The sequence below is a fragment of the Haliotis cracherodii genome, unplaced genomic scaffold (assembly GCF_022045235.1).
Source record: "Haliotis cracherodii isolate W230 unplaced genomic scaffold, xgHalCrac1.p SCAF_18, whole genome shotgun sequence".
Classification (NCBI taxonomy): domain Eukaryota; kingdom Metazoa; phylum Mollusca; class Gastropoda; order Lepetellida; family Haliotidae; genus Haliotis; species Haliotis cracherodii.
Genome location: NW_027266273.1, coordinates 22,367,501 through 22,393,653, shown reverse-complemented (window position 1 = coordinate 22,393,653; position 26,153 = coordinate 22,367,501). Strand labels below are relative to the sequence as shown.

At 41.3% G+C, this 26,153-nt stretch overlaps 1 protein-coding gene across 3 annotated transcripts in view; it reads right to left on the bottom strand.

The window, feature by feature from the left end:
* The window catches only part of LOC139465895 (uncharacterized), a 92,763-nt gene extending 82,219 nt beyond the window's left edge, over positions 1-10,544 (bottom strand). For 2 of the 3 annotated variants that reach the window (XM_071247878.1, XM_071247881.1), the window contains exon 1: positions 10,491-10,544. The gene's annotated coding sequence lies outside the window, so the exon portion shown is untranslated. The remainder of the gene's footprint in view (positions 1-10,490) is intronic. The other variant, XM_071247879.1, reaches the window with a different exon arrangement.
* Positions 10,545-26,153: the final 15,609 nt, after the last annotated feature.

Below are 26,153 nucleotides of genomic sequence, written 5' to 3'. Positions count from 1 at the left end.
GTGGAATATAAACCTTAAGCTACAGTCACACAGACAATGCGAACGCGATGTAACCTCTTGGCGACTGATTTCTACATCTGCCCATATTTGGAATCAGGGTATGATCGCCGATCAATCAGCGATAGGTTTTTGCAACTTGTAAGTGATTGATCGGCAACTGTTCACCGCAGATACGGCGAAATGTTAGTTCAGGCCGATTGGTGACTAGTCAGCGAATCTTCGGTAACTTGTTGCAACTGAAAGGGGACTGGTCGGTGACTAGTTGTCGATCGATCACCGATCAAAACATGATGGTAAATGAATGAAATAATTTCTTTGCAAGTTGTCACGGATGAAGCGCCGGTCGATCACCGCCTCATCACTGATCAATCACAGATGGGTTGCCATTAGGTTAAAAAGGGCGACGAGTAGGCGAAACCGATCGTCGTAGGGAGAAACCAATCTGCGATTGTTCAAAAGACTGGTTGCGACCGAATAGGTTTTTCGACAGTTCTGCAACCTTGCAGCGATTCAGTGAAACCTTCCAGAGACCCCTTGGAACCTCATTCCGATTGTCAAATATTTTGGTCGCAAGGAGGTCGCATCGCGGTCGCATTGTCTGTGTGACCGAGGCTTTACCAAACAGGTAGCATCTCACCTAGTTGATGAGAGGATGAGCTGGATTAACGGGATTTGAGCAGTTATCAGTTATACATAGGCGTTGGCGGCGGTTAAATTGCTTGTAATAAATTTGGAGCAGAAACACACTTTGAGTCAATGATCTTAAAGACACATTATGAAAAACTCACTCATAACGCGATCCCACCTTTTTAGAAATACAAACACACAAGATTAAAACAACATCATTCGTATACAAAAGCCTAATGTTGCCATCTAGGTGGCTTAATTATATTTTTCTCATTATTTCAATTGTATTTTCGAAATGTCGAGGAAATGTTATATTTGGGGTATCTGGGATTGGTGTATTTAAATCTTTAGTAATTTTGATTTTTTTCTCGTTTTTTTTCAATTTTAAATATTTCTGCATTAAATTTCGAATTGTTTCTTGTTACTTTGATATTCTCATCATTTCCATTATATTTGAAAAAATAATCGCAATTACGAGACAGTAATCAAAGTAATGAGAAAAGAATCGAAAGTTCGATTTTTAAAAAATAGAATTGAAATCGAAATTAACAAAAACAAATAATAGATATAACGAGAAATTTCGATTTAAAAAGAAATATGCTACCAAAGTGGCACTATTAGGCTTCCGTAATGGTATAACTACCGTTAGCTCTGCCACGTGTAGGGGCGAGTGACAAGGGTTGAAGCCACGTGACTAATCACAGAAGTATCTAACGTAGTAGTCTCTCTTGGTGAGGGTCGTAGTGGATGTTGACACGTAAAGCATCGATCTAACTCTCAATTAAACTTGGCCCCGTTCTAACTCAATAAGTCTTTGTTGTCCTTGGAAAGACTTATCGACTACTTCCCACTATGAATACAATGGATAGATGAACCCACAAGATTTCTAATACACTACGGCCATAGAGTTAAGTTAGCTTAAAATGTCAACAATATCTTTACTTTAGGAGTTTCATTTCTCCGATAACATTGAGGGGTTAGAGTATTCATTCCAGATTTCTTATCTAAGGCATGGGAGCTCAATTTCAGTTGTGCATCGCTATTGTCCTTAGTTCGAGATTTATTGTAGGCCAACCATTTGGTATTCGAGAGTGGGTGGGTGGGTGGGGTGGGGGGTGGGGGTTGGGAGGTGGGGTTGATATGGAGCCAGGATTATTCCAGGTACAGGTACATAGTTACATGGTTACATTACTCAGGTATATAGTTACATGGCAACATTACTCAGGTACATAGTTACATGGCTACATTACTCAGGTACTTAGTGACATGTGACATTACTCAGGTATATAGTTACATGGTTACATTACTCAGGTATATAGTTACATGGTTACATTACTCAGGTACATAGTTACATGGCAACATTACTCAGGTATATAGTTACAAGGCTACATTACTCAGGTACATAGTTACATGGTTACATTACTCAGGTATATAGTTACAAGCCTACATTACTCAGGTACTTAGTGACATGTGACATTACTCAGGTATATAGTTACAAGGCTACATTACTCAGGTACATAGTTACATGGTTACATTACTCAGGTATATAGTTACATGGTTACATTACTCAGGTATATAGTTACATGGTTACATTACTCAGGTACATGGTTACATTACTCAGGTATATAGTTACATGGTTACATTACTCAGGTATATAGTTACAAGGCTACATTACTCAGGTATATAGTTACAAGGCTACATTACTCAGGTACATAGTTACATGGTTACATTACTCAGGTACATAAATACATGGCTACATTACTCAGGTACTCAAAGACATGTGACATTACTCAGGTATATAGTTACAAGGCTACATTACTCAGGTACACAGTTACATGGCTACATTACTCAGGTACATGGTAACATTACTCAGGTACATAGTTACAGGGCTACATTACTCAGATACATAGTTACAGGCCAACATTACTCGGGTGCAGAGTTACAGACCTGTATTAGTCAGGTACATAGTTACGGGCCTACATTACTCAGGTACATAGATACATGGCTAGATTACTCGGATACATAGTTATATGGCTACATTACTCGGATAGATAGTTACAAGCCTACATTACTCAGGCACATAGTTACATGGCTACATTACTTATATAGTTACAAGGCTACATTACTCAGGTACATAGTTACATGGTTACATTACTCAGGTACATAAATACATGGCTACATTACTCAGGTACTCAAAGACATGTGACATTACTCGGGTACACAGTTACATGGCTACATTACTCAGGCACATGGTAACATTACTCAGGTACATAGTTACAGGGCTACATTACTCAGATACATAGTTACAGGCCTACATTACTCGGGTGCAGAGTTACAGACCTGTATTAGTCAGGTACATAGTTACGGGCCTACATTACTCAGGTACATAGATACATGGCTAGATTACTCGGATACATAGTTATATGGCTACATTACTCGGATACATAGTTACAAGCCTACATTACTCAGGCACATAGTTACATGGCTACATTACTTATATAGTTACAAGCTCAAATAATTCGAGTACATAGTTACAGGCCAGTATTACTCGGGTTGGTACTTACAAACTTGTTAACGGGATATAAATTATTCGCTACGACCTTACCTGAAGTACCTAATAAAACGGTTCTCACTGTAACCTGTTATCTACGAATCCTATTCGATATTTCTAAAAAGAACCTTCAAGTGATCGCCCAAATTAACAGTGATTATCAACAGTTAATCGTCACATGTTCAGTGAGGGTTGATGTTGGCAACCATTTTGACATCTTGTAATTTAAAGCCAGTCTATTGCCGAGAGAATGTACCAATCTAATGATACGAGTTATATTGATAACAACAAATTGTCACGTCAGAGTGTTTGAGTCTATGTTTTATGTCTCGTTTTGAGGAACTATATTCTGGTGGTTATATTGACTGTGAAGGGAGAAACGGCTCAACACTCCCATGAGAAAGCCGTTACAGCCATGGTTCGACATCAAGACACATTATGATAATGACTGAGCTATATGTTAAAACGTCATTGTTAGGAAGTCAATATGAAATATATTACAATTTCCCACCTCAGAATGTCCTTCATACGATTCCTACCCAACATCAATAATTGTTCACAAACATTCGATAATATCCTATAACTGTATTCTAAGCCTTGAGCCCCAGGCTAATTAACTCAGGTGACCCACTAATGCATTTCTTTCTAGAACTAGAACATTACTGGGTAATAAAGAATATAAAGAAAATGCATTTTGATAGTGACACAGCCATCTTATTGATGCGTTACAGCCATCAATTCGTCCTTAGTATAACTGAGCGTAATACCTCCAGCGCTGGCCACCCCCTGCTTGCTGGCTGTAATGGGGAAATGATAGAAATATATTCATAACCCGCCGATAACGGGGAAAACATTTCGATATCCTTTCTTGCCCGTGCCCACATCTGTTCTCATATCTCTACCCATCTTTGTCTCGAAACCAAAGCCCGGCCGCCATACATTCCCATAAAAGGACGATAAAACGTGTGGATAATGGTAGCAGGACTTGATATAGTCTGACTTAAGGTCGATACTGTCACAAGTGTTAATAGATGGAGCTGTGTCCTGCCTTGCTTGTGACGATGTCAACTCGCTTGTGTACTACGCGTGGCTCGACAACGCCAAGTCAGCGTCAAGTCAGGGAGGTTAGGGATCAATGCCACTTATTAACACATTAGGTTGCAGTTTAATGGTGCGGTTCACGGCCTACTGTGCATTATACAATAGCACGTTCACGGAAGTAACGGTACATTTGAATGAATACGCTATTCGTGTGGACGTCACTTGTCGCTGCTCTAGTTATTGCACGTAATATTGGATCTAATGTTAGAGAGAGTGAGTATGGTTTTACGCCGCTTTTTGCAATATTCCAGCAATATCAGGGCGGGGGACACCAGAAATGGGCTTCTCACATTGTAGCCATGAGAGGACTCGAAAACGCATTTTAACGACTAGGCTACCCCATAGCCCCTCTAATGTTGGATGAAGACGTTACCAGGTGTGTAATAAATTGTGTCATTTATCTGTCATGTTTGTCATTTATCTACTGAAACTGTGAGTGAGTGAGTGAGTGAATGAATGAGTCGGTGAGTGAGTGAGTGAGTGAGTCACGTTGACAAAATACAGAGGTAGAATTATGTGCTTCAACTCTATATTAAACCTCAAGGAAACCGAACCATTATTGTAAAGCATTATAATTGCTTCTGTGGAGCAACAAAAGCGGTTGTTTTAATTCACTTCACCGACTAACCAGTCTCATGAAAATTGTAAACCACGAATAATTCCTAAATAATTATTTCAGCAAGCCAGAAAACCATGTACTCAACAAGATCTTGGTACACCGGCGTCTGTTCACCTGTCCCGTAAGGCCCAGCATGACTAAGCCCCAAATATAAACGCCTATACTGTAAACTACGGTTATAACGAACACGCTTATAACGAGCTAACGGATATAACGAACTAACTGTTTAGTCCCGACTATTTGCTGTAGTTATACTGTGTATATGCTTATAACGAATTACGGTTATAACGAACTAAAATAAGAAGTCCCTTTTAGTTCGTTATAACCGTAGTGTACTGTACTTAAAATGCGTATAGAGTCTGAAAGAGAACAAATCTTTCAGACAAAATAATACCGTTTTATAGTACGAACTGATTACTGATTAAAATTTGGAATATTACACACAAAATAGAACAACGCCCAACAGATATTTTTTTACAAAGGTAATAAACACTATATACACGACATACAAATGTTACTTCTTTTTCACATCAATAACCTACTGTGACGGGCCTTCAGCAACAGGCGACTAACGGGATCGGGTGGTCAGACTCGCTGACGTGGTTGATGCATGTCATCGTCTCCTAATTTCATAGATCGATGCTCATGATGTCAATAACTTGACTGTCTGGTCGTTTCGATCATCTACAGACCGCCGTCATGTAGCTTGAATATTGCCGAGAGCGGCATTAAACAACAAACAAACAAACAAACCAAACAAACATTAAGTGAGTGAGCGAGTGAATGAATAAGTATATTTTTGCCAGCAACATCACGACAGAGAACACCAGAATTGAACCTCTAGTAGAATCAAATAAGCATTAATATAAAAATCTGCAAAAACATTAATGAAAAGGCAATTGATCGAAAATTCAATTCATATATAAATCATATACAAACAAATCATGTTCAATTTTAAAGAGATCCTATCCTCGTTGTTATACAATGTACCTGATCGCTGGGTCAAGGCAAATGCAGGACAAATGTCTAAACACCTTTCCTCAACAGGAATATGAGACAACGTGATATACATGGGGACACAGGGCTTCTGACACATTGGCAGCATGAAATACCACAGCTGACTTCTTTGTAATATAAAGCTATAAAAACAATGGCAATTCCCATTGTTCAAGTTTTTTTCCCAAATTCTACGCGTCAATAAAGGACATAATTTCGGAGATTAATTTTATCAACTTTTTCTGTTTCATCAGCTGCACAAACACACAAAAAAATCAATTGTACGTACAACTATTGTTGTGTTAGGTCAACAAGAGACGACTGAACAACGTGATCTTCACACCTACTGCGCACTCATCTATCTATAAACAGCCTTGTTATAGACAACTACTATAAAGCGCCAAGGTCATCAATTCACCATGCCCAGCCTATCTCTCCTCGCACGAGTACCCCTTTACGTCATCTTAAATCAAAGGAACCCCCAAAGAGCGTTCCATGAAGCAGCTGGTGGATTTACTTTGTCAATTCTTGAAATTAAAAAAAAAACGAATGTAGGTAAACAATTTTCTTTATCAAATGGTATCGGCGAGATTGGTAGCTAGTTTGCAACTGTTACAATATAGCTGACACAGCAATTATAATCACTAAGTGCCGACAAGCATCAGTGGAGTAGTCAAACCGTGTCAGCTGTTACCAAGACCAGAATCAACTTGACTGATGAAATGGCAAAGTATGAAAAGCATCACAGTTTTTGAAATTTGATTCCGAAGTCTTATTTGCCTCCCAGTCATTACGTAGATTTAATGTCTAAAGCTTTTGACGTGCTACTATCGTTATGGTATCCTAGTAATAGAGCGAAACGTTTAGTGGGGTATCAACCCGTTATGTCTATTTTGTTTAAACATGTAAACAGTAGCTATTAGAAAACCCAGGTAAATTCAGGGGTGAGTGTCCTTGCTAGTTAGACGATGTAGGCATGGGGATCAACCCATTTTACTGTGAACAGGGATGCACGAAATTCAATCAAAGGGGGACACATTTTTTTATTCATTCATTAATGTATATACCTTAGTACTTTAAAGGAGCCACAAGCATGTGGGGGCGTAAGTGTGTGGGGTGGGTGGGGGGTGGGGGGTGGGGGGGGGGAATGGGGGTGGGGGGTGTCGAATAGGCCCCCTAGCTGGTTTGAATTTTTTTACTTAAAAAAATTAGCCATTACTGTAAATGACATGTCAAATTATATAATACGGGTCTTGGATAATACATAATTGCTGTGCATGCTGGTCGAAAGAACGGCTTTGAGTTTGACCAATGTAGTGCTGCTCTCTTCGTTTTAAGTTTGATAAATGTAGTAAAGCTCTATTCGTTTTGACCTTGACCAACATAGTACAGCTCTCTTCGTTTTGTCATTGACCAACATAGTACAGCTCTCTTCGTTTTGACATTGACCAACATAGTACAGCTCTCCTCGTTTTGACATTGACCAATGTAGTACAGCTCTCTTCGTTTTGACATTGACCAACATAGTACAGCTCTATTCGTTTTGATATTGACCAACATAGTAAAGCTCTCTTCGTTTTGACATTGACCAACATAGTACAGCTCTCTTCGTTTTGACATTGACCAATGTAGTACAGCTCTCTTCGTTGACCAATGTAGTACATCTCTCATTGTTTTGACATTGACCAATGTAGTACAGCTCTATTCGTTTTGACATTGACCAACATAGTACAGCTCTCTTCGTTTTGACATTGACCAATGTAGTACAGCTCTCTTCGTTGACCAATGTAGTACAGTTCTCATCGTTTTGACATTGACCAATGTAATGCAGCTCTCTTCGTTGACCAATGTAGTACAGCTCTATTCGTTTTGACATTGACCAATGTAGTACAGCTCTCTTCGTTTTGACATTGACCAATGTAGTACAGCTCTCATTGTTTTGACATTGACCAATGTAGTACAGCTCTCATCGTTTTGACATTGACCAATGTAGTGCAGCTCTCTTCGTTGACCAATGTAGTACAGCTCTATTCGTTTTGACATTGACCAATGTAGTACAGCTCTCTTCGTTTTGACATTGACCAATGTAGTACAGCTCTCATTGTTTTGACATTGACCAATGTAGTACAGCTCTCATCGTTTTGACATTGACCAATGTAGTACAGCTCTCATCGTTTTGACATTGACCAATGTAGTACAGCTCTCATCGTTTTGACATTGACCAATGTAGTACAGCTCTCTTCGCTGACCAATGCAGTACAGCTCTCATCGTTTTGACATTGACCAATGTAGTACAGCTCTCTTCGTTTTGACATTGACCACTGTAGTACAGCTCTCTTCGTTTTGACATTGACCACTGTAGTACAGCTCTCTTCGTTGACCAATGTAGTACAGCTCTCATTGTTTTGACATTGACCAATGTAGTACAGCTCTCTTCGTTGACCAATGTAGTACAGCTCTCATCGTTTTGACATTGACCAATGTAGTACAGCTCTCTTCGTTGACCAATGTAGTACAGCTCTCATCGTTTTGACATTGACCAATGTAGTACAGCTCTCTTCGTTTTGACATTGACCAATGTAGTACAGCTCTCATTGTTTTGACATTGACCAATGTAGTACAGCTCTCATCGTTTTGACATTGACCAATGTAGTACAGCTCTCATTGTTTTGACATTGACCAATGTAGTACAGCTCTCATCGTTTTGACCTTGACCAATTTAGTACAGCTCTCATCGTTTTGACATTGACCAGTGTAGTACAGCTCTCATCGTTTTGACATTGACCAATGTAGTACAGCTCTCTTCGTTGACCAATGTAGTACAGCTCTCATCGTTTTGACATTGACCAATGTAGTACAGCTTTCATTGTTTTGACTTATGACTATTTCATTGCATGTACGTATTTTGGTACAATTGACACATGATAATGCAGAACTATTTTTTATCAACTTATATCCATTGATGTATATGGTCTGTGCCTATTGAACATAAACACACTTCAGTTAGTGCACGGTAAGAAAATCAATTCTTATTCATTGACAGTTACAGTTGTTACAATATTTCCATTACGTAAGCACGAACAATCTGTGTTTCTTTATCTAGCTCGCATTGTGTTTGTGAAACATGTACGACTAATGTATTTGTGTATTTTTAAAATCTACTTGATATTGGACCGTTTAGGTATTGAACGATTCCATTGTGTAACTATTGCTAAAGCGGGTCGATTGTTTACCTGTAAAAACGGAAAAAAAAACATTTAATATTGTAAAAGGAAGGCCACTGGTAGACGATTGTGAAATAGGTACTGTTGTTTTATTATGGTAGAAACGGAAGACATCACAGTTTACTAATTGTAAAAAAAGATCAATTGTTTTACGATTGTGAAAAGGGAACAATTGTTTTATGATTGTAAAAACGGAAATACCCCATGTTGCTATTGCGAAAAGGATCTATTTTTATGTTTGTAAAACGGATCTATTGTTTTATGATTGTTATATAGATACTGGGAATTCTACTCGCCGACGGAATACAATGCTAATATCTGTCAGACAGAAATGAAGACACACACACGTTTCTCACGATTGCTTGTGTAACGAGGTCGTATACGACATGAATGTATAATAGCAATGTGTCGTCTCTACAAACAACTGCTGTAGCCGGAGTCTTCACACCATGCTTCAATACGCAGGAGAAACAGAAGTAAGAAGGCGGCCTCCAATACTTCATCTTACGGCTGGGTCAACACAACACGTGTTACACACAATGACAGCCGATAGTGTATTAATGGTTCGTAGATGAAACTCGAGTCAATTTTTCATCACCTCATATATAACTCATCAATGTCCCTAACATTAAGAAACACAGTATAGGTTTCTCCTCTTGTCTCTTGATGTGCGTCGCTGCGGCACTTATCGATTGCCGTCTAAATTTAATTTTGATATGAGTTAGGTTCTCTCCTCCTTATTATATAAATAAATGAATATATATACAGTAAACTACGGTTATAGCGAACTCAAAGGGACCACTTAGTTTAGTTCCTTATAACCGTAGTTCGTTATAAGCATGTTTTCAGCATATATACAGCAAATGGCCGGGACTTATCATAAGTTCGTTATATCCGTCAGTTCGTTATAAGCAAATTCGTTATATCATTGACAAAAAGCCCCGAGAATGTAATGTTTTCCTGACTGACAATTATTTTTTATAAAAGACAATACTGAACGACCTCTCTCACTGGGGCACTCATATCTGAGACCGGTTTCAAAAGCAGTTATGTGCTGTCAAAGAAACTTGCGCAGTCATCAGGTTTAATTTAAAGTCATTTTATTTAAAACCAAATGTGTAAATGTGTCTGCTAACTCAGCTCATAGTGAACTCGTTGTAACTCGAATTGCAAGTAATTTCAATATATTCTATATTCTAGTTTTTGGGATAGGATTGACTCATATAGTTAATTTCACGGATATCAATATATTTTCACAAGTAAGGTCTCGTCACACATTTGCTGTACAGTTAGTGACTTGGTGACAAGCCATTATTCCTTCCAGGCCTATATCCTGGGGGTTCTTCTCGTCTCCCCGCCCCGCCCCACCTACCTGAAGCTGTGGTTCCTGTATGTCCGATAGAAGAGGCACTTGTCGGTGTTCCGCTCACATAGAACTATGATAAGTGTGAAGCTATATACTTCATTTTACTGGAGTTTGATTGGTCGATAAGCCGTCAGCATCCTTCCCAGCTGGTGGTGGGAAGTTTAAAGGGAGACTACCGGAATGTCCACTTTATCAAACCTGAGCCGTCACAGGTGGTCGTGCCTTGAATAGCGACAACGTACCATGTGCTTCAGAGAGAAGACGCTTACAGTGATGTTACACTTGCTTCATTCTTGGTATACTTTCTACACCCAGTTCAATGCAGACTCGCTTTCCAGAATCAGTGCTTTAATAACACCTACCCGTCTCTGTCTCTCCAGTCAGTCAGTGTCTACTAACACCTACCCGTCTCTGTCTCTCCAGTCAGTGTCTACTAACACCTACCCGTCTCTGTCTCTCTAGTCAGTGTCTACTAACACCTGCTCGTCTCTGTCTCTCCAGTCAGTGTCTACTAACACATACCCGCCTCTGTCTCTCCAGTCAGTGTCTACTAACACCTACCCTCCTCTGTCTCTCCAGTCAGTGTCTACTAACACCTGCTCGTCTCTGTCTCTCCAGTCAGTGTCTACTAACACCTACCCGCCTCTGTCTCTCCAGTCAGTGTCTACTAACACCTGCGCGCCTCTGTCTCTCCAGTCAGTCAGTGTCTACTAACACCGACCCGAAGCAGAACATGTTTTGTTTGTTCACTTGCTGACATTATTGTGTTAGCTTTGTACCTATGCAGAAATATGTGCATATTGTCCCGGGGATGTGCCCATCAGGCCAGGGTGTAATAATAAGATATAAACGAATTAGAGAAAAGAATATTATCAAACGTTCACAGTTTTATTGTTATCAGCTATATGTAAATTAAGACAGGCATTCTGAATGGTAATAACCGAAGTGTCAAAACTATTTTATGCATAAGGACCGACCCATCCATGTCGGAATTTTCAGTACCGAACTATCGAAAAGCCCCGGTTCGGGAATCAGTGCATAAAACCCTACTGTCGAAAATGTGAAGGACCACAAGAGATCTCCAAATCAATGCTTAATGCAGTGATCCTCAACCGATACCCAACTCCCAAAGGAACTGAATGCAATTATCCTCAAGCGACCCCGAACTGCCGAAGGAACTTAATGCAATCATCCTATGATCCTCAAGCGACCCCGAACTGTCGAAGGAACTTAATCCAGTGATCCTATGACCCTCAAGCAAACCCGAACTGCCGAAGGAACTGAATGCAATGATCCTCAAGCGACCCTGAACTCCCGAAGGAACTTAATGCAACGATCGTCAAGCGACCCCGAACTGTCGACGGAACTTAATGCAATGATCCTATGATCCTCAGGCGAACCCGCACTGTTGAAGGAATTTAATTCAGTGATCCTCAAGCGACCCCGAACTGTTGAAAGAACTTAATCCAGTGATCCTATGATCCTCAAGCTAACCCGAACTGCCGAAGGAACTTAATGCAGTGATCCTCAAGCGACCCTGAACACCCGAAGGAACTTAATGCAACGATCGTCAAGCGACCCGAACTGTCGATGGAACTTAATGCAGTGATCCTATGATCCTCAACCGACACCGAACTCCCGAAGGAACTTAATGCAATGATCCTATGATCCTCAAGCGAACCCGAACTGTCGAAGGAACTTAATGCAGTGATCCTCAAGCGACCCCGAAATGCCGAAGGAACTTAATGCAATGATCCTATGATCCTCAAGCGACCCCGAACTGTCGATGGAACTTAATGCAATGATCCTATGATCCTCAACCGACACTGAACTCCCGAAGGAACTTAATGCAATGATCCTATGATCCTCAAGCGAACCCGAACTGTCGAAGGAACTTAATGCGGTGATCCTCAACCGACATCGAACTCCCAAAGGAACTGAATGCAATTATCCTCAAGCGACCCCGAACTGTCGAAGGAACTTAATCCAGTGATCCTATGACCCTCAAGCAAACCCGAACTGCCGAAAGGAACTGAATGCAATGATCCTCAAGCGACCCTGAACTCCCGAAGGAACTTAATGCAACGATCGTCAAGCGACCCCGAACTGTCGAAGGAACTTAATGCAATGATCCTCAAGCGACCCTGAACACCCGAAGGAACTTAATGCAACGATCGTCAAGCGACCCCGAACTGTCGAAGGAACTTAATGCAATGATCCTCAAGCGACCCGAACTGTCGATGGAACTTAATGCAATGATCCTATGATCCTCAACCGACACTGAACTCCCGAAGGAACTTAATGCAATGATCCTATGATCCTCAAGCGAACCCGAACTGTCGAAGGAACTTAATGCAGTGATCCTCAACCGACACCCAACTCCCAAAGGAACTTAATGCAATTATCCTCAAGCAACCCCGAACTGCCGAAGGAACTTAATGCAATGATCCTATGATCCTCAAGCGACCCCGAACTGTCAAAGGAACTTAATGCAATGATCCTCAAGCGACCCCGAACTGTCGAAGGAACTTAATGCAATGATCCTCAACCGACCCGAACTGTCGAAGGAACTTAATGCAATGATCCTATGATCATCAACCAACACCGAACTCCCGAAGGAACTTAATGAAATGATCCTATGATCCTCAAGCGAACCCGAACTGTCGAAGGAATTTAATTCAGTGATCCTCAAGCGACCCTGAACTGTCGAAGGAACTTAATGCAATGATCCTCAATGGACACCCAACACCCAAAGGAACTGAATGCAAGGATACTCAAGTGACCCCAAACTGTCGACGGAACTTAATGCAATGATCCTATGATCTTCAACCGACACCGAACTCCCGAAGGAACTTAATGCAATGATCCTATGATCCTCAAGCGACCCCGAACTGTCGAAGGAACTTAATCCAGTGATCCTATGATCCTCAAGCAAACCCGAACTGCCGAAGGAACTTAATGCAATGATCCTCAAGCGACCCGAACTGTCGATGGAACTTAATGCAATGATCCTATGATCCTCAACCGACACTGAACTCCCGAAGGAACTTAATGCAATGATCCTATGATCCTCAAGCGACCCCGAACTGTCGAAGGAACTTAATGCAGTGATCCTCAAGCAAACCCGAACTGCCAAAGGAACTTAATGCAATGATCCTCAAGCGACCCCGAAATGCCGAAGGAACTTAATGCAATGATCCTATGATCCTCAAGCGACACCGAACTGTCGAAGGAACTTAATGCAATGATCCTATGATCCTCAACCGACACTGAACTCCCGAAGGAACTTAATGCAATGATCCTATTATCTTCAAGCGAACCCGAACTGTCGAAGGAACTTAATGCAGTGATCCTCAACCGACACCCAACTCCCAAAGGAACTTAATGCAATGATCCTATGATCCTCAGGCGACCCTGAACTGTCGAAGGAACTTAATGCAGTGATCCTATGATCCTCAAGCAAACCCGAACTGCCAAAGGAACTTAATGCAATGATCCTCAAGCGACCCCGAACTGTCGAAGGAACTTAATGCAATGATCCTCAATGGACACCCAACTCCCAAAGGAACTGAATGCAAGGATACTCAAGTGACCCCAAACTGTCCACGGAACTTAATGCAATGATCCTATGATCTTCAACCGACACCGAACTCCCGAAGGAACTTAATGCAATGATCCTATGATCCTCAAGCGACCCCGAACTGTCGAAGGAACTTAATCCAGTGATCCTATGATCCTCAAGCAAACCCGAACTGCCAAATGAACTTAATGCAATGATCCTCAAGCGACCCGAACTGTCGATGGAACTTAATGCAATGATCCTATGATCCTGCCGAAGGAACTTAATCCGGTGATCCTATGATCCTCAAGCAAACCCGAACTGCCAAAGGAACTTAATGCAATGATCCTCAACCGACACTGAACTCCCGAAGGAACTTAATGCAATGATCCTATGATCCTCAAGCGAACCCGAACTGTCGAAGGAACTTAATGCAGTGATCCTCAACCGACACCAAACTCCCAAAGGAACTGAATGCAATTATCCTCAAGCAGCCCCGAACTCCCGAAGGAACTTAATGCAATGATCCTATGATCCTCAAGCGACCCCGAACTGTCGAAGGAACTTAATGCAGTGATCCTATGATCCTCAAGCAAACCCGAACTGCCAAAGGAACTGAATGCAATGATCCTCAAGCGACCCCGAACTGTCGAAGGAACTTAATGCAATGATCCTCAAGCGACCCCGAACTGTCGAAGGAACTTAATGCAATGATCCTATGATCTTCAACCGACACCAAACTCCCGAAGGAACTTAATGCAATGATCCTATGATCCTCAAGCGACCCTGAACTGTCGAAGGAACTTAATCCAGTGATCCTATGATCCTCAAGCAATCCCGAACTGCCAAAGGAACTTAATGCAATGATCCTCAAGCGACCCCGAACTGTCGAAGGAACTTAATGCAATGATCCTATGATCTTCAACCGACACCGAACTCCCGAAGGAACTTAATGCAATGATCCTATGATCCTCAAGCGACCCCGAACTGTCGAAGGAACTTAATCCAGTGATCTTATGATCCTCAAGCAAACCCGAACTGCCGAAGGAACTGAATGCAATGATCCTCAAGCGACCCTGAACTCCCGAAGGAACTTAATGCAACGATCGTCAAGCGACCCCGAACTGTCGAAGGAACTTAATGCAATGATCCTCAAGCGACCCTGAACACCCGAAGGAACTTAATGCAACGATCGTCAAGCGACCCCGAACTGTCGAAGGAACTTAATGCAATGATCCTCAAGCGACCCGAACTGTCGATGGAACTTAATGCAATGATCCTATGATCCTCAACCGACACTGAACTCCCGAAGGAACTTAATGCAATGATCCTATGATCCTCAAGCGAACCCGAACTGTCGAAGGAACTTAATGCAGTGATCCTCAACCGACACCAAACTCCCAAAGGAACTGAATGCAATTATCCTCAAGCAGCCCCGAACTCCCGAAGGAACTTAATGCAATGATCCTATGATCCTCAAGCGACCCCGAACTGTCGAAGGAACTTAATGCAGTGATCCTATGATCCTCAAGCAAACCCGAACTGCCAAAGGAACTGAATGCAATGATCCTCAAGCGACCCCGAACTGTCGAAGGAACTTAATGCAATGATCCTCAAGCGACCCCGAACTGTCGAAGGAACTTAATGCAATGATCCTATGATCTTCAACCGACACCAAACTCCCGAAGGAACTTAATGCAATGATCCTATGATCCTCAAGCGACCCTGAACTGTCGAAGGAACTTAATCCAGTGATCCTATGATCCTCAAGCAATCCCGAACTGCCAAAGGAACTTAATGCAATGATCCTCAAGCGACCCCGAACTGTCGAAGGAACTTAATGCAATGATCCTATGATCTTCAACCGACACCGAACTCCCGAAGGAACTTAATGCAATGATCCTATGATCCTCAAGCGACCCCGAACTGTCGAAGGAACTTAATCCAGTGATCCTATGATCCTCAAGCGAACCCGAACTGTCGAAGGAACTTAATGCAGTGATCCTCAACCGACACCCAACTCCCAAAGGAACTGAATGCAATTATCCTCAAGCAACCCCGAACTGCCGAAGGAACTTAATGCAATGATCCTATGATCTTCAAGCGACCCCGAACTGTCGAAGGAACTTAATGCAATGATCCTCAAGCGACCCGAACTGTCGATGGAACTTAATGCAATGATCCTATGATCCTCAACCGACACCGAACTGCCGAAGGAACTTAATGCAATGATCCTATGATCCTCAAGCGAACCCGAACTGTCGAAGGAACTTAATGCAGTGATCCTCAAGCAAACCCGAACTGCCAAAGGAACTTAATGCAATGATCCTCAAGCGACCCCGAAATGCCGAAGGAACTTAATGCAATGATCCTATGATCCTCAAGCGACCCTGAACTGTCGATGGAACTTAATGCAATGATCCTATGATCCTCAACCGACACTGAACTCCCGAAGGAACTTAATGCAATGATCCTATGATCCTCAAGCGAATCCGAACTGTCGAAGGAACTTAATGCAGTGATCCTCAACCGACACCCAACTCCCAAAGGAACTGAATGCAATTATCCTCAAGCAACCCCGAACTGCCGAAGGAACTTAATGCAATGATCCTATGATCCTCAAGCGACCCCGAACTGTCGAAGGAACTTAATGCAGTGATCCTATGATCCTCAAGCAAACCCGAACTGCCAAAGGAACTTAATGCAATGATCCTCAAGCGACCCCGAACTGTCGAAGGAACTTAATGCAATGATCCTCAAGCGACCCCGAACTGTCGAAGGAACTTAATCCGGTGATCCTATGATCCTCAAGCAAACCCGAATTGCCAAAGGAACTTAATGCAATGATCCTCAATGGACACCCAACTCCCAAAGGAACTGAATGCAATGATCCTCAAGCGACCCCGAACTGTCGAAGGAACTTAATGCAATGATCCTCAAGCGACCCCGAACTGTCGATGGAACTTAATGCAATGATCCTATGATCTTCAATCGACACCGAACTCCCGAAGGAACTTAATGCAATGATCCTATGATCCTCAAGCGAACACCCACTGTCGAAGGAATTTAATTCAGTGATCCTCAAGTGACCCCGAACTGCTGAAGGAACTTAATGCAAAAAAGTGACCCCGAACTGCTGAAGGAACTTAATGCAATGATCCTATGATCCTCAAGCGAACCCGAACTCCAGAAGGTACTTAATGCAATGATCCTATGATCCTCAAGCGACCCCAAACTGCCGAAGGAACTTAATGCAATGATCCTATGATCCTCAAGCGAACCCGAACTGCCGAAGGAACTTAATGCAATGATCCTATGATCCTCAAGCGACCCAGAACTGTCGAAGGAACTTAATGCAATGAACCTCAAGCGACCCGAACTGTCGAAGGAACTTAATGCAATGATCCTATGATCTTCAACCGACACCGAACTCCCGAAGGAACTTAATGCAATGATCCTATGATCCTCAAGCGAACCTGCACTGCCGAAGGAATTTAATTCAGTGATCCTCAAGCGACCCTGAACTTCCCAAGGAACTTAATGCAATGATCCTATGATCCTCAAGCGAACCCGAACTCCAGAAGGAACTTAATGCAATGATGCTATGATCCTCAACCGACACCGAACTGTCGAAGGAACTTAATGCAATAATCCTATGATCTTTAAGCGACCCCGAACTGTCGAAGGAACTTAATGCAATGATCCTCAAGCGACCCCGAACTGTCGATGGAACTTAATGCAATGATCCTATGATCCTCAACTTAATGCAATGACCCTCAACAGACACTGAACTGTTGAAATAATGCAATGATTCTCAAGCGACCCGAACTGTCGAAGGAACTTAAAGCAATGATCCTCAAGCGACCTCGAACTGTCGAAGGAACTTAATACAATACTCCTCAAGCGACCCGAACTGTCGAGGGAACTTAATGCAATGATCCTCAAGCGACCCCGAACTGTCGAAGGAACTTAATGCAATGATCCTCAAGCGACCCCGAACTGTTGAAGGAACTTATATTAATGCAATGATCTTCAAGCGACCCTGATCTCGCGAAGGAACGTAATGCAATGATCCTCAAGCGACCCCGAACTGTCGACACCATCTAAAGAGCTAAGACCTCAATTGTCCCGTACAAAGATCACTGATAAATCAACAACCAACGAATACACAAGCTCGTTACTATAGCAACTGTAAACCAGCTATTATAAAGATAGTTAAATCCACACTCTGACAAGACCATCGACAAGACGCATAGGCAGCCAGTTAATTAACTCCGCACTCTCATATGAGTGTGTAACCTCGGCTAAGCAAGATGGGGAGAAATTGACAAAGTTTGGTTTGTTTCTTGTTTAACGCCGCACTCAGCAATATCCCAGCTATATGACGTCGGTCTGCAAATAATCGAGTCTGGACCAGACAATCAAGTAATTGATATCTTGAGCATCGATCCACGCAATTGGAATACGATGACATGCATCAACCAAGTCAGCGAGTCTGACCACCCGATCCCGTTAGTCGCCTCTTACAAGCATGGGTTGCTGAAGACCTATTCTACCCCGGATCTTCACGGGTCAAATTGTCAAGGAGGGTCATTCCCCAAAATGTATGTTTTGGACACTAGAGTTAGATAAATGCAACGAGATGAAAACTTGGCCTCACTGACTAAAGTAAATCGGAATAAGGAATCTGGATTTAGACCGAGCTGCAGTCACACTGGCCTAAACTGGCTTGATCCTATCTAAGTTTTGGCGAACTCTTCCTTACATAAACATGGGTGATGTTTAGATCTTTAGATTCGTATCTTTGTGGACTCTGTTTTGTTTCTTTTGGCATAGTTCAATAAACTTCATTCTGTTTCTTCTGGCATAGTAAATAACTCCATTCTGTTTCTTCAAGCATAGTATAATGAACTCTGTTCTGTTCCTTTTGGCATAGTATATCAACTCCATTCTGTTTCTTTTGGCATAGTGAGATAGATTCTGTTCTGTTTCCTCAAGCATAGTATAATAAACTCTACTCTGTTTCTTCTGGCAGAATACAATAAACTCCATTCTGTTTCTTCTGGCATAGTAAAATAAATTCTGTTCTGTCTCTTATAGCACAGTTTATTCAATTCTGTACTGTTTCTTATAGCATCGTAAAATAGATTCTGTTCTGTTTCTTCAAGCATAGTATAATAAACTCCATTCTGTTTCTTTTGGCACAGTACAATGAACTCCATTCTGTTTCTTTTGGCATAGTAAAAAAGATTCTGTTCTGTTTCCTATAGCACAGTTTATTCAATTCTGTACTGTTTCTTATAGCATACATTGTAGTTTAATAAACTCTGTTCTGTTTCTTCAAGCATAGTATAGTAAACTCCACTTTGTTTCTTCTGGCAGAATACAATAAACTCCATTATGTTTCTTTTGGCATAATATAATAAACTCCCTTCTGTTTCTTCTGGCACAGTAAAATAGATTATGTTCTGTTTCTTCAAGCATAGTATAATAAATTCCATTCTGTTTCTTTTGGCACAGTACAATGAACTCCATTCTGTTTCTTCTGGCATAGTAAAATAAATACTGTTCTGTTTCTTATAGCATAGTTTATTCAATTCTGTACTGTTTCTTATAGCATTCATTGTAATTTAATAAACTCTGTTCTGTTTCTTCAAGCATAGTATAGTAAACTCCACTTTGTTTCTTCTCGCAGAATACAATAAACTCCATTATGTTTCTTTTGGCATAATATAATAAACTCCCTTCTGTTTCTTCTGGCACAGTAAAATAGATTCCGTTCTGTTTCTTTTGGCACAGTACAATGAACTCCATTCTGTTTCTTTTGGCATAGTAAAATAAATACTGTTCTGTTTCTTATAGCATAGTTTATTCAATTCTGTTCTGTTTCTTATAGCATTCATTGTAATTTAATAAACTCTGTTCTGTTTCTAATAGCATCGTAAAAATATGTTCTGTTTCTTTAAGCATAGCACAATGAACTCCCTTCTGTTTCTTTATAGCATAGTTTGATAAATTTTGTTCTGTTTCTCAGAGCATAGTTTAATAGATTCTGTCCTGTTTCTTATAGCATAGTTTGATAAACTCTGTTCTGTGTCTTCTAGCATAGTTTAATAAATTCTGTTCTGTTTCTTATAGCATCGTAAAATAGAATATGTTCTGGGGGTTTTTCAAGCATAGCACAATAAACTTCCTTCTGTTTCTTTTGGCATAGTAAAATAAACTCCCTTCTGTTTCTTATAGCGTAGTTTGATAAATTTTGTTCTGTTTCTCAGAGCATAGTTTAATAAATTCTGTTCTGTTTCTTATAGCATAGTTTAAGAAAGTCTGTCCTGTTTCTTATAGCATAGTTTAATAAACTCTGTTCTCTGTCTTCTAGCATAGTTTAATCAACTCTGTCCTGTTTCTTATAGCATCGTAAAATAGATTTTGTTCTGTTTCTTCAAGCAAAGAATAATAAACTCCTTTATGTTTCTTCAGGCATAGCAAAATAAACTCCCTTCTGTTGCTTAAGCATGGTTTAATAAATTCTGTTCTGTTTCTTTTAGCATAGTTTAATCAAGTCTGGCCTGTGTCTTCTAGCATAGTTTAATAAATTATGTTCTGTTTCTTGTAGCATAGTTTAACAACTCTTATCTGTTTCTTATAGCATAGTTCAATAAACTCTGTTCTGTTCCTTGTAGCACATATTTTAGTTTAATAAACTCTGTTCTGTTTCTTTTTGCATGGTATAGTAAACTCTGTTCTATTTCTTCTAGCACAGTTTAATGAACTCTATTCTGTTTGTTATAGCATAGTTTTAAAATTCTGTTCTGTTACAGTTTAATGAACTCTGTTCTGTTTGTTATAGCATAGTTTTAAAATTCTGTTCTGTTACAGTTTAATGAACTCTGTTCTGTTTCTTGTAGCATAGTTTTAAAATTCTGTTCTGTTTCTTATAGCAGAGTTTAATAAATTCTGTTTGTTTCTCAGGGCATAGTTTAATAAATACTGTTCTGTTTTTTATTGCATATTTTAATCATTTCTGTGCTGTTTCATTTGGCATAGTATAATAAATTATGTTCTGTTTATTCAAGCATAATTAGATAAACTCCATTCTGTTTCTTCCAACATATTATAATAACACACGCAGCTCGATCAGAACCAAGGTTGCGCCCATCATCTTTCGAACAACAAGTATTCTGGTAACCTTGAACTTCGGTTGGATAAATATATTTGACATAAAGGACAATTATTTGATGTGGATTGAACGAGGCATGCATGCATAACCACATCTGGAAAAAGGAAATCACACGATAGGTGTGTAAGGTTCAATGAAGGGTTTAGGGTTGGACTGGTGGTTTCATCGAACTGTTTGTTGTTTACGCCGTAGTCAGCAATATTCCAGTCTGGACCTGAAAAAAATATACAATGATTGATTTTGTGACGCCGGGAAACGATGATACACCATCAATCAAGTGACCGCCCGATCCCCGATCCATAGCTAGGTTACTGAGACATAGCCTCACCCGATATCCCGTATTTCATCTTAACAAATACACAATTATCTTCATCTGTGATATACTGGACATTTGATACACAGGACAATTATATGATCTGGATTAATGTTAATTATACACTCTTCAAAAAAGCAACACATGGGAGATTTCGTTCATTCATGAAACGTTCAATACAAATACAATGTTTATATTGAACGATGTTAGTCGCATGTTCGTTAACTGGTGTAGTGCACAAACGCACCGGTTTTAAAATTTTGTAGCAATATTTATGACTGCAAGAAATTGTCATGGAAAGGAAATTAAAAGCACAAAGCACTTGCAGGTTGTGACAATCATGTGCAGTGACAATGACCATAGGTCAATAGTCAAACGTCAGTCAACATTTTGTCTTACATTTATCGACTGATTGGAAATGGAAAATGCCGAGACTGAATGCTGCCAACATCAAGCTGGAGATTTCCAGTCTGCAGTTGCACGTCGTTTCAACGTACGCCGGAGCACCATATCTCGTTTAAGGGATCGGTATGCACGCCTCAATTCAACCCAAGGTCGTCCGAGAAGTGGTAGACTAAGAGTCACCACCCCTGCACAAGGTCTCTACATCCGCGTCTTTCAACAGCATCATAAGCTACTGCCACCGAGACTGCAGCACATTGCCTGGTTTGAGGAAGGTATCGGACAAAACAATCAGGAACCGTCTGCGAGAGGATGGAATTAGACCCAAAAGACCGGTGTTTGTCCCTGTATTTAGACGTTTATACCGACGACAACGTATACGATCGGGCAGCACCGTCCAGGCATTGACTCTGAGAAACTGCCGGCAAGTCTGGTTTAGTAATGAATCACGAATTCTTCTCCAACGCCGCGATGGAAGGCAGCGTGTCTACCGACGTCGAAATGAATGTTTTGCACCGAACTGTGTTCGACAGGTCGATTGATTCGGTGGCGGGAGTGTGCTGGTGTGGACAATCATATCCTCCACACGGAGATCTGACTTTGAAGGGTTCAGGAGGAGGGGGGGGGGGGGGGGGGGGGGGGGGGGTCTTGCCTTCCAGATCTCCGGATCTGGACCCGAGAGAGCATCTGTGGGATGAACTCGCTAGACGTGTACGTCAACGTCAACATACAACACATACACTTGCACAACTGGTCAACGCGTTGCAAGAAGAATTGAGGATAATTACACTGGACAGAATCCGAAGACAGTCTGTGCAAGGGAGGTGAAGAGCAGTGATAACAGCACACCGTGGTCACAGTGGTCGTGGACGTACGTGTCTGGTGACAGAACATGTGACTATCACAATGCTAAGTAACAATCTAATTAAATGAAATATGCACATTTTATTAAACACAGTAAAACAATTCAAAGTTAGCCCACGTGTTTCTTTTTTTGAAGAGTGGATAATTACTGAGAGGCCGATGAGGTGACGGTCATGGCTACAGTAGATATTTATCGAATGTAAGACTAGATGGACATTCTATCCCTGGGGAAACAGCAGGCACATGCCACTGTCACGCTTTCTCGGTCATAGGAAAGGCCACGGTGACCTGACATTCGTGTGTTTGCACATTATGAATGAACCATTTTGTGACAGTTTGTTTAAATATAATAACAAAACATTCATAACAAATGTCTGTTCAAAATAGTCGATTGTACGATTCCGACTATATCATGAGCATGTATTTCCGTGCAAAATCCGTACAAAGAGTGCGATATTGCTCAACGATTACCCATTGCCCTAAATACAATCAAGGAAGGACTTTCTTTTATCAGAGAAGGTATTTGAGACAAAAACAATGTAATGTGGCCAAGACGTTAACATAAGTTTCAGGTATATCGATGATCTGACATTGTTCAATAACCATCAAATATCCAATCCCCTTCCACTGATTTACCCACCTGAACAAGAAATAAAGCAGACCAGTGAGACCGCCTCATTTGTTTCATACTTAGATATATACAAAATGATTTAGAGTGACAAATCACTCTCCATTAGACACTCTGCTGTATGACAAGAGGGATCACTTCAACTTTCCAGTATGCCTGCAGCTTCAGCCCTTGGTGTCTACATTTTATTACTTTTTAGGTACAATCGAGCATGCTCTTTCTATCAAGATTTCAAAGAACGTAATACAACTCCTGCATCGAAGTTGTTTGATCAAGGTTATGTACAACATCATAGGCCTCAACTTTCAAAAAGTTATATGGCAGACACGGTGTAGACACTTCCAAATTTGATGTATCAGTGACAAAAATGATGCATTTCCCTGTTTTGAATTCAAATAATTACACTCTTCAAAAAAGATACACACAGGTAGACGTTGAGAAAATTTCTTGTACCTAATATAATCGATATATTTAATTCAATATCAGATACAAATATGAAATTTTGGAGCTCGATAGTCACATGTTGTCGTTGTACAACGGCATTGAAAACTGTTAATTGTCATATCACATACGGCCACAAGGTTGCACTGAACTCAGTATCTCGTGTGACCGCCCCGGGCAGTAATCATGGCTCTGCATTATCTCGGCACTGACTGGATAAGTGTACGAATTCTGTCCTGCGGAATTCTGCGTCATTCTGCTTGTAACGCGTTGGCCAGTTGTGGGAGTGTCTGCGGCGTGTTCTACCGTTGACGTACACGTCGATCGAGTACATCCCAGAGGTGTTCGATTGGGTTGAGATCTGGAGATCTCGAAGACCAGGGCAAGTCGTTGATGTTGGCAATATGAAGGTAGTCTACCGCGACACGAGCTGTGTGCGGTGGAGCGTTGTCCTGTTGGAACAGCTCCATCTGGCGGACAATGATTGGAAGAAGGTGAGGTTGAAGAATTTGATTTATGTAGCGATTTGCTGTCAAATTTCCCTGACCATGACACTCCCTCGCCATGAAACTCCCTCGCCATGACACTACCGCCACCGAAATTGTGGGGCAAAACGCTAATTTGGACGACGATAAACACGTTCTCTTCCATCTCCTCCCTCATCGCTTAACCACACTCGTCTCCACTTTCTCAAATTCCAAGGCTGTAAGGTATGGCACCAACGCAAGTGTCACTGTCGATTGATCTGTTGCAAAACAGGCACGATAACTGGTCTTCTGGGTCGGGTTCCAGCCTCGCGAAGATGGTTCCTGACAGTCTTGTCCGATATCCTCCTCAAACCAGGGATGCGTCCTCCAATCTCCGTAGCTGTGGCATTGCGATGACGTAGGTGGAAAAGTCGAATGTAGCAATCCTGTGCAGGGGTGGTAACTCTTGGTCGGCCGGTTCTCGGACGGTCTGCAGTGAAATTGAACTGTGTGTATTGGTCACAAAGGCGGCAAATGGTGCTGTGGTGGACGTTGACGTGGTGTGCAACAGAAGAGTGTGATTCCCCTCTTATGGGGCGACGATTTTCGACAAATCTGTGGCTTATGCTTGCCTTTTTATAGCGACTACCACGAGTTAATAATGCCATAACTTGCACGTGTATTTTGCTTTACTGTTTTCCTCCATTACATTTTTGAACAAGTGTGAAAACAATGCCGTTTAAGACGTTGCAAATCGACAATGGCTGCGTCTTGACGCACCGTTTGTCAAATATCAGGCCACCAACATTTTCCAATAACATATATCCAATTTATAAACCGGATGTTGTGTAGTCAGGTTCAATGAAATTCTGTCAACACGTTTGCTTTTTCAACTTTGAACACCTCTATCCTACATAATAAACTTAAGGGAAAACTTCATTCCTTGATCCAAAGTAAGGATAAGATATATGGATGAACAACTTCTTTTTTACAATTATGAGCGACGTTTCGGTGAGGGTTCTAACAACGTTATCAAGCATGTGATGTACAGAGTACAGTTGACAAGCATATATGGAGGTGTGAGGCAGTGTTTATGCAACTGAGTAGATTGAGATTTAGTTACAGTGTAGCGGAGAAGCCTGTTATGTACACAAGACGGGTGATATAAGATAGATAGATAGAGCTGGCTTAGAGTCAATTTTGGAAATTGAGCTTTGATGTTCTTTAATTCGGGTTTTAAGGGGCCTGGATGTTTCGCCAATGTAAGCTTGTCCTTAAAATACGCGGAGTGTGGTACACTCACTACGCTGCTCCTGGTGGTTTTATTGTCTGTTGCACTAGCTGTTCGGGTTAGTGAATGTACTGTGTGAAAACGTGTTTGAGATTATTTAGTTCAGTGGTAAGATGTGCTTGATAGAACAGATGTAGTGAGCTCGTCTTGTTAGAGTTAAGATGATTCCTTTCTTAACTTGAAGTGGATGGTTCGAGGCAAAGTGAAGATACTGATCTGTGTGGGTTGGTTTGCGATAAACAGTGGTCTGGAGTTTGTTGTTGTTGTCTTTCTGTACACCAACGAAAGGTAGTTGACGGGTAATTGAGTTCCAGTAGGGTTCTGGGGTCATTCTTAGGATGAAGGATGACAAAGGTGTCATCTACTTTACGGAACTTACATGGGGGTGGATGGGGGGTGGGTGTGTGCGTGTGTGTGAGGTGGGGGGCGGTTATGGGGGGGATGTTTCCATGTTTTTTTCTTCCAGACGTGTCATAAAGATCTCGGTGATTAAATTGAAGCCCTTACAGCCAGCCTCAAAGACT